Source organism: Abramis brama (genome assembly GCF_963993115.1).
Source record: "Abramis brama genome assembly, chromosome: 25".
Lineage (NCBI taxonomy): Eukaryota > Metazoa > Chordata > Actinopteri > Cypriniformes > Leuciscidae > Abramis > Abramis brama.
The window spans coordinates 26,756,630-26,769,236 of record NC_139987.1 but is presented as its reverse complement, the minus strand read 5'-3'; positions in this window follow the sequence as shown (position 1 = coordinate 26,769,236).

Sequence of the window (12,607 nt, the reverse complement as noted above, 5' to 3'; positions counted from 1 at the left end):
TCAAGTAGTTTTCCTCTACAGCTGAGGACCCTTCTGCCCCCCCTCTCGGTTATTAACGTCTACATCATGGATGTGTTTCAGAGAATGAGATTCCCAAGGGAAAATACAGACTTGAATCGATGATCCTTGAATAACACGGACCGAACATCAGTCATCACACCCAAACACACATGATCTGTTGTTAATGGTGCTTTTGTCAGACGGATGATAACATTGTTAATCTTCCGTGAGTAACATCTGTATTATCTGGTGAAGCAATTAAAGTCAACATGAAATACTTCTTCTAATACACATCATTCCTGGTTTTATTGTGCAGGATTTATTGGTTAATTCCGAAGCAAAATAAATTCTGGATAAATTGAGAATCAAATTTTTTTCCTTTCAAATAGAGATAATAATTCTCCCATGATTCTGAATAGATGAGGTTCTGACAAAATGTTAATTTCTGCTGTCTATCAATTATAATTTTTCTATTAATTTGAATGAATTTGTTTAAAAAAATCAGTTTGAGTGAATGATTCAATGACTCACTCATTGGCCGCATTTATACTGCAGGTCTTGATGCCCAAGTCCGATTCGTTGACTATATATATGTTTTTTTTTTGACGACCGTCTTACTTCTTCTTTTAAAAGTGACCCGTATCCGATACCTTCATTTACACTACACTTGTCGAAACAACCAAAGGTAGATGTACTGACCCGGAAAAGGAAGTAAAAATGGTGTAATTTGCAATGAACGCAGATTAAATGATAATACAATATGATAATATTGCTTTCTGTACCATCATTAAAGGTCAGGTCTCTTAAGGCAGAGAAAAAAAGAGGAGAGCCCTTGTGTCAGCCTGAGTCATGTGATCACGGTTGGTGTCCATATCATTCACCTCCGTCACTTTTTCAATGGTGTAAGACTCCTATTGACGGGAATATCCGATCTGTCCACTTACAAGGCATGAATCTGATTCATATCAGATTTATTTCCACATGAATGAGGCCTGAAACCGATCTGAGAATATCGGAATCCATGTGCTTTTTTCCTGCTTACACGTTTATGGATCATATCTGTGTCACATGGGAGGAAAAAATCGTTTTTGGGTCGCTTGAACCATATGATGTAAATGCGGCCAATAAGACACTTGCTTCTTTACTGAATGAATCAGCGGTTTAGAACGAATCTCTTAAATAAATGATTCAATGGCAAATACATTTTATAACAGTCACTTGTCGCCACCTACTGGTGTAACGATGTAATCGATGCAGCACCAAGTTACTTTCAAAAGGTGATTTGCTCTATTTTGATCATTACCGTAGACATCAGTGTTTAAATCCGAACTAAAAACTTTTATCCCAGTTCTTCTGTGATAATATGAGTGTTTGTAACACAGAAATAATGATACTGTGTGTTTGAAAAGACAGTTTGTGAAGCGGTTTCATACCTATACATGATAACGGCTCTCTCTGGATCTGAATGTTCACTGTGATCGTACTTGTCAAAGGTTTAATAGACGTATACAGTCGTTGTCATGTATGTGTTCAAATCGAGATCATGATCTTTAATGATTAATCACGCAGCTCTACATTCTGCTAACTATAAGCAATCGAGTATTAGTCGACTGTCTGCTTAATATCTGCTAACACTTTATTTTGATAAATAAATACATTTATTTATTTATTTATCAACAGACATTCTACGGACTATAAGTAACTTTGCAACTACATGTTAACTTATTCTACCAACCATAACCCTAACCTGAGGGTTTAGTGGACATGTAGTTGCAAAGTTACTTACAGTTTGTAGAATGTCTAAAGTTTGACATCGAAATAAAGTGTAACCACATGTTATCTTTGAAAGTAATGAAAATGCCTCCTTCAAGAAAATGAACTGATGCGTCTCTACAGAGTCAGTCAAGGCGTCTAGGAGAAGGTTAAGACAAAAAGATAACTCATGCCGTCTGATCCGCGAGATTAATCTTGTAAATGGCTTCTCGGTTATAAACAGGAGCAGCCGTTGAGCGGTGAACAACAGTCCTGCGCTGATCCGTTCTCTCCTGTAACTCCCGGGATTCCTCGACTGACAGATGAGTGATGAAACTGCTGATTTATTCTCTGAACCCTGTAATACTTCACACACTGGATTGGATGTTTTTTCACTTTCTGAAACATTGACATCCAATAAGAGATAAATAACAGTCAGGGATAGGGCCGCGTGTGTCTGCTCTGCGAAGGATGGCCGGGATAATGGCGTAAATTGTGTATATACACACAAAATTAGATAAATATCTGTACAAAACGGTATCTGCCTTGCAGAGTTAGTCAAGTAAGAGCGTTTGAAATGAAGAAAACAGTCTCTCCGAGTGACTTGACTACTGGCTCTTTTAATATACAGTCGATGAGTGTAAAGGAAAGTCACTGCTGTGAACAGACATGAATATTTTAGCTCATCCTCCAGTGACGACGAGACCCGTGTTCCTACACCGCAAGCCAATGCAGGAGCTTTAACATTTGCAGATAGCAATGGTACACCTATGATTAATTTACCATCTGGGCCACTGAAGATGCATGTCTTTTAATGCAAGAAAAAGCATTTTATACGCTGGGCAACTTAACATGGCAAAAAAAAAAAAAACTTTTGAATGGTAGGGTATACATATTTACAATACATTCTGTACTAAAAATTACTTTTGCATGAGATAATATTTAGAACAATAATCTGAAAATTAGCTCATGCAAACGTAATATTTAGTACAGAATGTACAGCAAATATGTATACACTACCATTCAAAAGTTTTTTTTTTATTTTTTTTTTAAGAAGTCTATTCTGCTCACCAAGGCTGCGTTTATTTGATCAAAAATACAGTAAAAATTGTGAAAAAATATTCCAATTTAAAACCACTGTTTTCTATGTGAATATATAGTAAAGTGTAATTTATTCCTGTGATCAAAGCTGAATTTTCATCATCATTACTCCAGTCTTCAGTGTCACATGATCCTTCAGAAATCACTCTAATATGATGATTTGATGCTCAAGAAACATTTATGATTATTCTCAGTATCGAAAACAGTGTTGCTTCATATTTCTGTGGAAACCGATGCATTTCATGATTCCTTGATAACCAGAAAGTTAAAAAAGAGCAGCATTTACTTGAAATAGAAATCGTTTGTAACATTATAATTTATGCCTTTACTGACACATTTGATCAAATTAATGCATCTTTGCTAAATATAAAAAAATATTAATTTCTTAATTTTTTTTTTACTGGCCCCAACTTTTGAACAGTAGGTTAGTGTACAGTATATAAACCCACAGTTTACATGTTAAATCAATAACTCATAAGAAACCACTCAAATACATGGCCTCTCATGGCTTATTGCTTTGAGCATGATGGCAAGCTAATCTTTGATAATCAATAATAATTTTTTATATTATTCCACCAAGTAAAATAGTTAAATGTCTTATATTGCATTACTATAGAATTTATTTGATGAATGTATATTGACTATTTTACAGCTCTGAACTAGGGCTGTGAAACGATTAATTGCGATTAATAAAATAAAATTATACAGTGTGTGTTCTGTATAATTATTTTGTATACAGTATATAAAAACACACATGCATGTATATATTTGCATGTATACACTGTATATATATATATTTATATATACAGTATAACTGTTATATAGGCTATAAAGATTAATATTTTATATATAAATAAAAAAATTGTCTTAAATGCATACATGCATGTATGTATGTGTATTTATATACACAAAATAATTATACACAACACACACATATATGATGTAAACAAACATATTTTGGATGCGATTAATTGTTTCACAGCCCTACTCTGAACATGACGGATCCAGTCAGATCTGTTTTTATAAGTCTCTCAAGCATTGATTCATGTTCCATTGTCCAGAGAAAGATGTTCACACCGATCAAGCCTACGCCAGACCGATAACCTCCGCCCCCTTTCCCAGAATACATCTGCCAAATAGTTGAAATTAGCCTCACATTCCCCTTCCTCTGTTGTCTAGCTGAACAAAGTGCTGCCGTTCCTCCGTGAGCCGCAGGTAAAGGGTTCACTCCTTTGTTCCACCGCCATTCAGCCCATCGCTGTGATCTGCATCTCCACAGTCGCTTCCAAAGACTATTTTAAACCCCCCATCTCCCACCCGCCCCTCCGGATCCGACTCCGACTCTATAATAACCCCGCACATCATCTTATTGTGTTTCTGCAATTTTCATGATATTGTGCCGTCTGTCTCCAGATAGCCAACCAGCCGCTAATTCCATCCCTCGTTTAGTCACATGGACGCATTTTATGTGCCTTCGGTGTGAGATGATGCTCTGACTATAAATTAAGCCCTTGATGCTTTGTGCCGATGGCCGCGGCTTTCAACATGCCCACAGGCTTCAGCGGATGAGTCAAGCTACTCGTATAATAATGAAGAGTGCATTAGGGACTTATTGCAAAAAAGCGAAAATAGAGGGGAGCTTTAATTTGATTGATGTTTTCATACTTTTGGTTTACATGCGGACATGATTAATGCATTAAGTTATTGGTCCAATTAAAAGAGAGAGAGAGCTTGAAATATGAAGTTATATCAGCACTTTGGCTAAATTAACGATGGCATCTCTGTTCTACAGAAATCTTTCTCTTTGTAAGTTGAAGCTTGGGAAATGCAAACACACCGAGGCTTCGTTACCTTTCCTCTGACAGCATGCTTTCCATCTCGTGCCGGCACAGTTCAATAGTCCCTATGGGATTCTGCACACATATTGGTTCCCTTCATTGGGAAAAAGTGCTAGCAATGTGAACACAGCCTATTAGGTGATTCTCCAGAGATGTTTGTGGGCGTCAGAGAGTATACCTGGGGAATTAAGAGTATTGTATTGTATGTGAATATTGTATTTTTCTTTGTTCCCTTTTCCGTCAGTCATCTGTCTTCTTGGTCTCCCTCATAGATCGCTTCTTAAGAATTCGATTTAATTTATTCTGGAGAATTTGTGCTTACTTCTAGAGATAGTTCACACAAAATTTTTAATTCTGTCATTATTTGTATGAATGTCTCACCCTGTATGAGTTTCTTTCTTCTGCTGAACACAACCTAGCATGTAATCAATAAAAAAATGTAAAATGTAAATAAAAAAACGCTAATTGCATTGAATTAATGTTACAAAGTGATGTTGCTTTAGTATCACTCTTGCACCCTCAGTTAATGGTCAAGCAATGTTGAGATTTCAACCAAAAATCAACGGTAATAGTATTGATTTAACAAATTATAATTAACAAAAATAATCAATGGTAATATTGTTGAATCAACGTTACACTATGATGCTGGATCTACATCACTGCTGTTGAATTAACACTGAAATTAACTAAAATAATCTTTGGTAATATGGTTTGATCAATGTTACAATGTGATGTTGATTCTAAATACATTTTGTTGAAACACTAGCCTGGAAATCCAGACCCAAATCTGAAAGATTAATGGTCTGGCATCGACTAATGAAGATCGGCCAGCTCGAGGGGCGGCACCAAGCATGCATTTGAAAATCTCACTGCACCCAATTGGATAACACTGCGACCAATCACAACAAGCGATTTGTGACACTTAGCTACCAGCGGAGCTAACTGGTAGATTAGACTCTTGCCGTATCCGGTCGGCAAAACAGCAAAAACGTCCTTCATGCAAAGGAACGATTCGAGCGGCGTCTTCTGTTCCTCTTTTAGATAAAAAGCCAAGTCTAACTCGTTCATTGTAGCGGCCAAAGCTGTTTCAAACAACTGGTGTTCATCCATAGCCATCTTGCAATGTTTACTAATGACTTCGACCTCGCAGCGCTGTCGTCATCTCGCCTCTGGCCCGCCTATATCAGATAACCCGCTGTGATTGGTGCAGCTCGGATACAAGGGCATATTTACTGAGCATCATTACTCGACGCCAGAGTAAACTCACTGAGCAAATTCAACTTGTGCTCTCGCAAGAACTCTGGATTTCCAGGGTATTGAAACACTGAAAAGGAATGTCAAACAATGTTGCCATCTGATGTTGAAACAACATTAATATTTCAACTACACTTCAATGGTCAACAAATTCCTGACCATTTCGAAATTTGGCGAAAACCTTTTAAAATATAAATGACACCTTTCCAGCAGTTGAGTCGATTTATTTTATTCAATCAATCAATGACAAAAATATATAAAAAAATAAAATTGGCTTCAGAAGTCTGATGTCATAACTACAGGTGGTCCAACGTCTTACATCAGACCACTGCCTCTTTTCCTTTGGGTTCTCTGAAATCTGAAAAAGAAAGCATGATGTTACTCAAGAACAAGTCAATTCAGTTGTCATGCATAGTTACATTCAAGAATGTTAATATACTAAACACAATATGAATCACTTTATAAAAAAAGTTGCTGAACAAAATATACCTTGATTATGGTATCGTTAAATTCTGTTTATTTCATTTAGTTTTCTAAAATCTATTAATGCTTTAATATCAAAAGAAAGCACTATGGCAGGGGTGTCCGATTTTTATCTCCAGCCCTAATTAAACACACCTGAGGCAGCTAATCAAGCTAATCAAGGTCATTAGGATCAATGAACACTTCCTGGCTGGTGTGCTGGAGCTAAACTCTTCATGAAGAGCTATAGCCATTAACTATATCTCAGTTCATTTTCTGTCAAACTACATAGCATTCAAGTAACAAGTTTATCTTGTAGAATAAAAGAGGGTTACACTTTATTTTAAGGTGTCATTGTTACAGTGTAATTATATATTTAAGTACTGAGTAATATTAAGCAGCTACATGTACTATAGGGTTAGGGTAGGATTAGGGTTTGGTTGAGGGTTAATTGCATGTAATTATGCATAATGTACTGTTATTACTATGGTAAGTACATGTAACATATGTAACAAGGACACTGTAAAATAAAGTGTTACCTAAAAGAGCTTAGGTTTTTTCATTGAAAATTTCTTTAAAGGGATAGTTCAGCCCGAAAATTCTGTCATCATTTACTCTCCCTCAAGTTGTTCCAAACCTGTATGAGTTTCTTTCTTCTGTTGAACACAAAATAAGATATTTTAAAGAATGTTGGCAACCAGAAAGTTGACGGTGGCCATTGATTTCCATAATAGGAAATAAATACCATGGAAGTCAATGGCCATCAATTTACCGACATTCTTCACTGTATCTTCTTTTGTGTGCAGCAGAAGAAAGAAACTCATACAGGTTTGGAACAACTTGAGGGAGAGTAAATGATGACAGAATTTTCATTTCGGGCTGAACTATCCCTTTGAAGCTGCAGATTCACCTTATGTAGACCTTAATAGCCATGTCAGTCACTTTCTTAATAAACACAAGATGTTTTTTGTTGTGTTTCAGTGGAAACAAGCTAAACTGAATGGAAATCAGTTACATTTCTCAAATTTAATACAGATTCAGCAATATTAATGATTACCTGATTAAAGCGATATTTCACTGCTGGAAAGATGAATGTGTGTATTTAAATTGGGTCATTTATGTAGTAGAATTGAGAAATTATTGTAGAAGTTGGTGCCTTCTAGACTGAGAAAAGCCAGAAAATGTATTTTTGGCTCATGTTGACGAAAGACAACAACTCCCAGAATGCACTTGCTTCGCTGCCCTACGAGGCCACTCCCAAGCCACGCCTACCGGTTACAGAGGGTATCTAATTACAGTGAGCAACAACACAAATTCAACGCAAATGAGCACGCAAAACAAAGGAACAGAGAAGTAAGGTAGATGCACCATTGTTTGAAACTGCTAGAGAAGTCATGTAAGTATGTCAGGTGCTTCAACAAACAAGACTTCTGTATAGGATGCACCTAATGTTTTCTCTCTAGTGAGGAAGCATTAGACTACTGAGAAGTGCACATGCAAAACCAATCAGTGGCCAATTTCAAACTACAACAAATAAATTTTTCAACAGACTTGCTAAAATCATGAAGGCCCACCCCTTAACCAAGCCTCTAAATTAGAGCAAATCAGAATAAAAATAATTTATTTTAAGGTGTTCTAAGCGATGTCACGCTTTTTTTAGGCCAATTTTTTTTGTTGTCAGATACAGCAAACATCTCCTCACTATCCGCTAGCTGCCTGTCCCCTGAACACACTGTAAAAAGCGCGGTCTCTGTAGACAGCGCAGGCTCCACAAACGGCAAAAAAAACAAACTGGCCCAGCCTGGACCACAAAACATAACAAACAGTTCCAGCCAATAACCGACAAGAAGGATTTGGGGGTGGGGGTGGGGGTGTGGGGGTGTGGGGGGGATGAGGAGGAGGGAGGGTCTGGCTAGCCTCCGTTTTGTTTGACAATACTTCGAACGTCAACAAGAAGTGACGTCACCCAATGTCACTTAGAGCACCTTTAAATAATTTATTATTTTAAAGGGGACATATCATGCCAAATGTACTTTTTTAGCCCTTAAATGCATTTTGTTGTATATTTGGAGTGTTTAAAAGTACAGAAAATATGAAATTATTCTCTTCAGGTGCTTCGTTGATATCTTTATATTCTGTTTTGGTCATATTTTTCAACCTGTTCCGATTTTTCTGTTATCTATGACGTTTTTTGAACTATTACGTCACAGTATTTGCAGCGGAACTGCCAAATAAGGACATTGACTTCCGGCCCAACACTTCGAGCAATCCGCCATTTTTATTTCTCGCTGCAATTTTGTAGTCCAAGCTAAAGGATGCAGAAGTTACGAGAGGGTAAGTTAAAATGTTCGGTTGTTGGATGTAGTAACCCACACGCTTCATTACACCGTCTAATGTAGATGAACTGCCGCGCTTGTGACAGGACGCATGTTTAACTGAAAGAACGAGCAGAGAGAGAGACTCGGTCGCGCGCGCACTCTCTCTCTTCAGAGCCAGGCGAAAGTGTAAACAAGACTTCACCGTCTCCAAACTAGACGCTGTCTTGCCCTCTCTCCCTTACACATATTAATCAAAATAAATTGGTAAAAGGTCGGAAGACCAAAGTTTCATGTGTAAATACAGTAACACACCATTGCGATACATCCATATGAAGACGTTGTTCTACAGGTTCGTCGTCTTCATTTTCATCTCGCTCCGGCTCCGACTCTGGCTCGAACATGTAAGGCTGGCTAGACGAGTCTTCCGTTGTTGACATTTTGTTAATAACGTGTGAATAAAAAGTTTCTGTGCCGCTAGATAATCGTATCTCTGCTATCAAACTACAAAAATGGCCGAACGGGGTGGAGTTGAACCGAATGTGGGCGGGGTACGAAGTGTCTCAATTGTATTCAAAGAGACCGCACCAAAACGAGTTGCTCTCAGACGCACATCAGAAAAGGGGTAGAAAAGGGGCCTGTGGAGCTATAATAATGAGGAATTCAGACCCAAGCATTGCAGTTCCGCTTTATATAGACTACAAATGTATGATTTATATGTAAAAAGGAACAATTTAAAAGCATGATATGTCTCCTTTAAGTAAAAAAAAAAAAGCCCATTGTGGTTTGAAAATCCCCCACTGATTGAGAAACACCCACTAGTGTTCTGCAGAGATACATGCCTGAATAATCTTGTGCTCATCAACTACAAATCACTGTTAGTTCAATGTCACTGTCTCCACCCATGTGTGCTGTTGGCTTTCATCAAAATTTCAATGCTGATCCAACATACTTTAAACATTGAAATGTCAATCTCAACCAAAATTATGGTTTGGATCAAAACTCAACATTGTATCAGTGTCACCATGCTATCTGGGAAAGTAAGATATTGTGAAGTATGTCAGACACCAAATAGTTAATGCGACCCTTCATTTTTTTTCCCATCAAGTGTTTGGTTGCCCATATTCTTCAAAATATCTTCTTTTGTGTTCAACAGAAGAAAGAAGTTCATACAGGTTTTGAACAACTTGAGGGCGAGCAAATGATGACAGAATTTTAATTTTTGGGTGAAATATCCCTTTAAATGTCCCATAAATAATGAGGCATGGCAGAATGTTTGACATATTAATAATTAATGACGATAAGCCCAGAAAACACAATCTTTTCTTGTTTTTTCAAAAAAATGTCCCCCCCTGCTTGCTTTGGACACAATGAGAAGGTCTGACTACTTTGTAAAGCTAAACTAAGTGCCTCTCCTCACGGAAAATATTGAATTAAGTGCATTACAAAAATATGACAAGATACCTAAATTTATAATTGTATTTGTTGCATGGTTTTTCCATTTAAGAAAACCTTTTATTTTTTCAAAGGTTTTTACCGAAATGACACAAGAAAGGACAATCTCTGGGCTGATTAAATTTAGACTCATAGCCCCAAGAATCCCAAGAGGTTTGACATACTCTTTAAGGAAATTAATTTACTTAATTTGGGAATTCATCTTGGGGTCGTGCCTCCATTATAACCACCAACTAATTTTCTGCAAATCTATTTATACTAGGATGAATCTCATGAAGCTTGTCAAGAACAAATACAGGTCATATTTCACCCTAAAATCAGATTTTGCTTGGTGAAAAGGAAGCCTATTTTAGGATCATATAGGAAATATATCATGATAGCATTTGGTGTACTGCCTTTTGTTTAGTTAAATAAAGAAAAAACATTGTTATTAGGGATGCAAAATATATCGACCGCCATATCGGTATCGGCCAATATGTTCATTTTTGATGTTATTGTTATCGGTCCAATATGAAGATTTGAAGATTCGATATATTGAAGCCGATAAATAATGGATTATTTCCTTCAGCTGAGACACTTCAACATGGTGGTTTTGAGTTGCCTGAAATATGATAAAAGAAAAAAAAGAAAAAGAATATATATATTTGTGTGTGTGTATAATTTTTTTTTTTTTTTTTTTTGGTCAAGAAAGTTGACTATAGGAGTGTAAAATAAATTTGTTTGATTTATATTGAAGTGTTTGGGACAGGACTTTTAATGGTGAGACTTTTGTTTTTGTAAGCAGGCTCTCAAAAACTATATAAATATTTGGATTTAGATTTATCGGCATATATTAGTTATTGGCTTTCAAATATGAAGGGGGGTTGGGATGTGCTTTAGATCTTATTTATTATGTTTTTATTATGATTTTGATCACATGAAAGATCTGAAAAGATGTGATAAAGCCTTGCCACACGGCCTCTTGAGGAAGAGCACAGTAAGGAGAAACTGAAATGTCTCGGAAATCGACACATGGCGCAAACTAATGCATTGCATGATGCTTGCGTCATTTTATCTTCTCTTTTTGATTAGGTACTTTAACAACTGGCTGATCTGGGAAGAGTGTGTTTAGTTTCCTGACCCTCATTTATATAATCTTCAATGAGCTCATTGTTTCTGCCTTAAATTATTACATTGTTTAAATTAATAATTTTTTAGCTAACTGTTATATGTATATGTACATTTCTGAAATACATAACAAGACAATTTCCTCTGATAACAGATCACTCTAAATTGTAATATGGACTCATGCATTTTCTGTAAAGCTGCTTTGAAACGATGCGTGTTGTGAAAAGTGCTATACAAATAAATGTGAATTGAATTGAATATAAATTCTCGAACTCAAGCCATCATGTCAAGTCAAGTCAAGTCACCTTTATTTATATAGCGCTTTTTACAATACACATTGTTTCAAAGCAGCTTTACAGAGATAACAGGAAAATAATGCAACAAAGTTTGTTTCCAGAAGAAAATAGCGTCACAGTCCAGCTTAAATAAGTTCAGTGATGGTTCATTGTTGTTGTAAAAAAGTTATTAATTTAGTTCATTTATATATATAGCCGCTCTGGAGAAAATCATCGTCCAGCTCAGTTCAGTTCTCATATAATGGTGTCAATGCAGACAACTTAATAATATTGTTGAATATTAAATTAAATGTCCCTAACTAAGCAAGCCAAAATCCAGTTGCAACAAAGGTGAAAAAAGGCGACAGTGTCAAGGAACCAAAACTCCATCAGTGACAGAATGGAGAAATAAACCTTGGGAGAAACCAGACTCAGTCTCTCAGTTCTCCTCTGGCCAACGAGCGAACAGCGTATTCAGGCAGCATTATAGGTCAGAGGTCAGATTGGATTGGAACATTCAGAATATAATAACCCCAGGACACATCTGTAGGCCTGTGCACTCAACACCTTCTCAGTCAGTGTATGATCTCTCCATCTACTCTGTGTGTGTTTGTGTTGTGCCAGGTGTGTGATGGGTCCCCAGAGTACCCAGGAGCCGAGGCAGAGGAAGGCGTCCCGCCAGGCATGGAGCACATCCAAGTGCGCAGACGCTCCAGTCGAACCCTTCAGCTTCCCCCGCTGGTCTTCCGGCAAGCCGAGCAACATGACTGGAACAGCAGAGAGATGGAGTCGATCGCCCGTCCCACCACCCTGGCACTGCGCACCCCCCCGCTCATCGCCATCACATCTGCTGACACCGGCAGGTGAGCCAAAACAGACCATGCCTTTTGTGTGGGTGCATATAATATGGACATTTCAGTAGAGGTTGCACAGCTACTGGTTTCTAAAAACACATTTATACTGGGTTACATTTTTCTCCAGCAGCATATAAACTAGGGATGCACCGATATGAAAATTTTGTCCGATACCGATAACCGATAATTCGGTA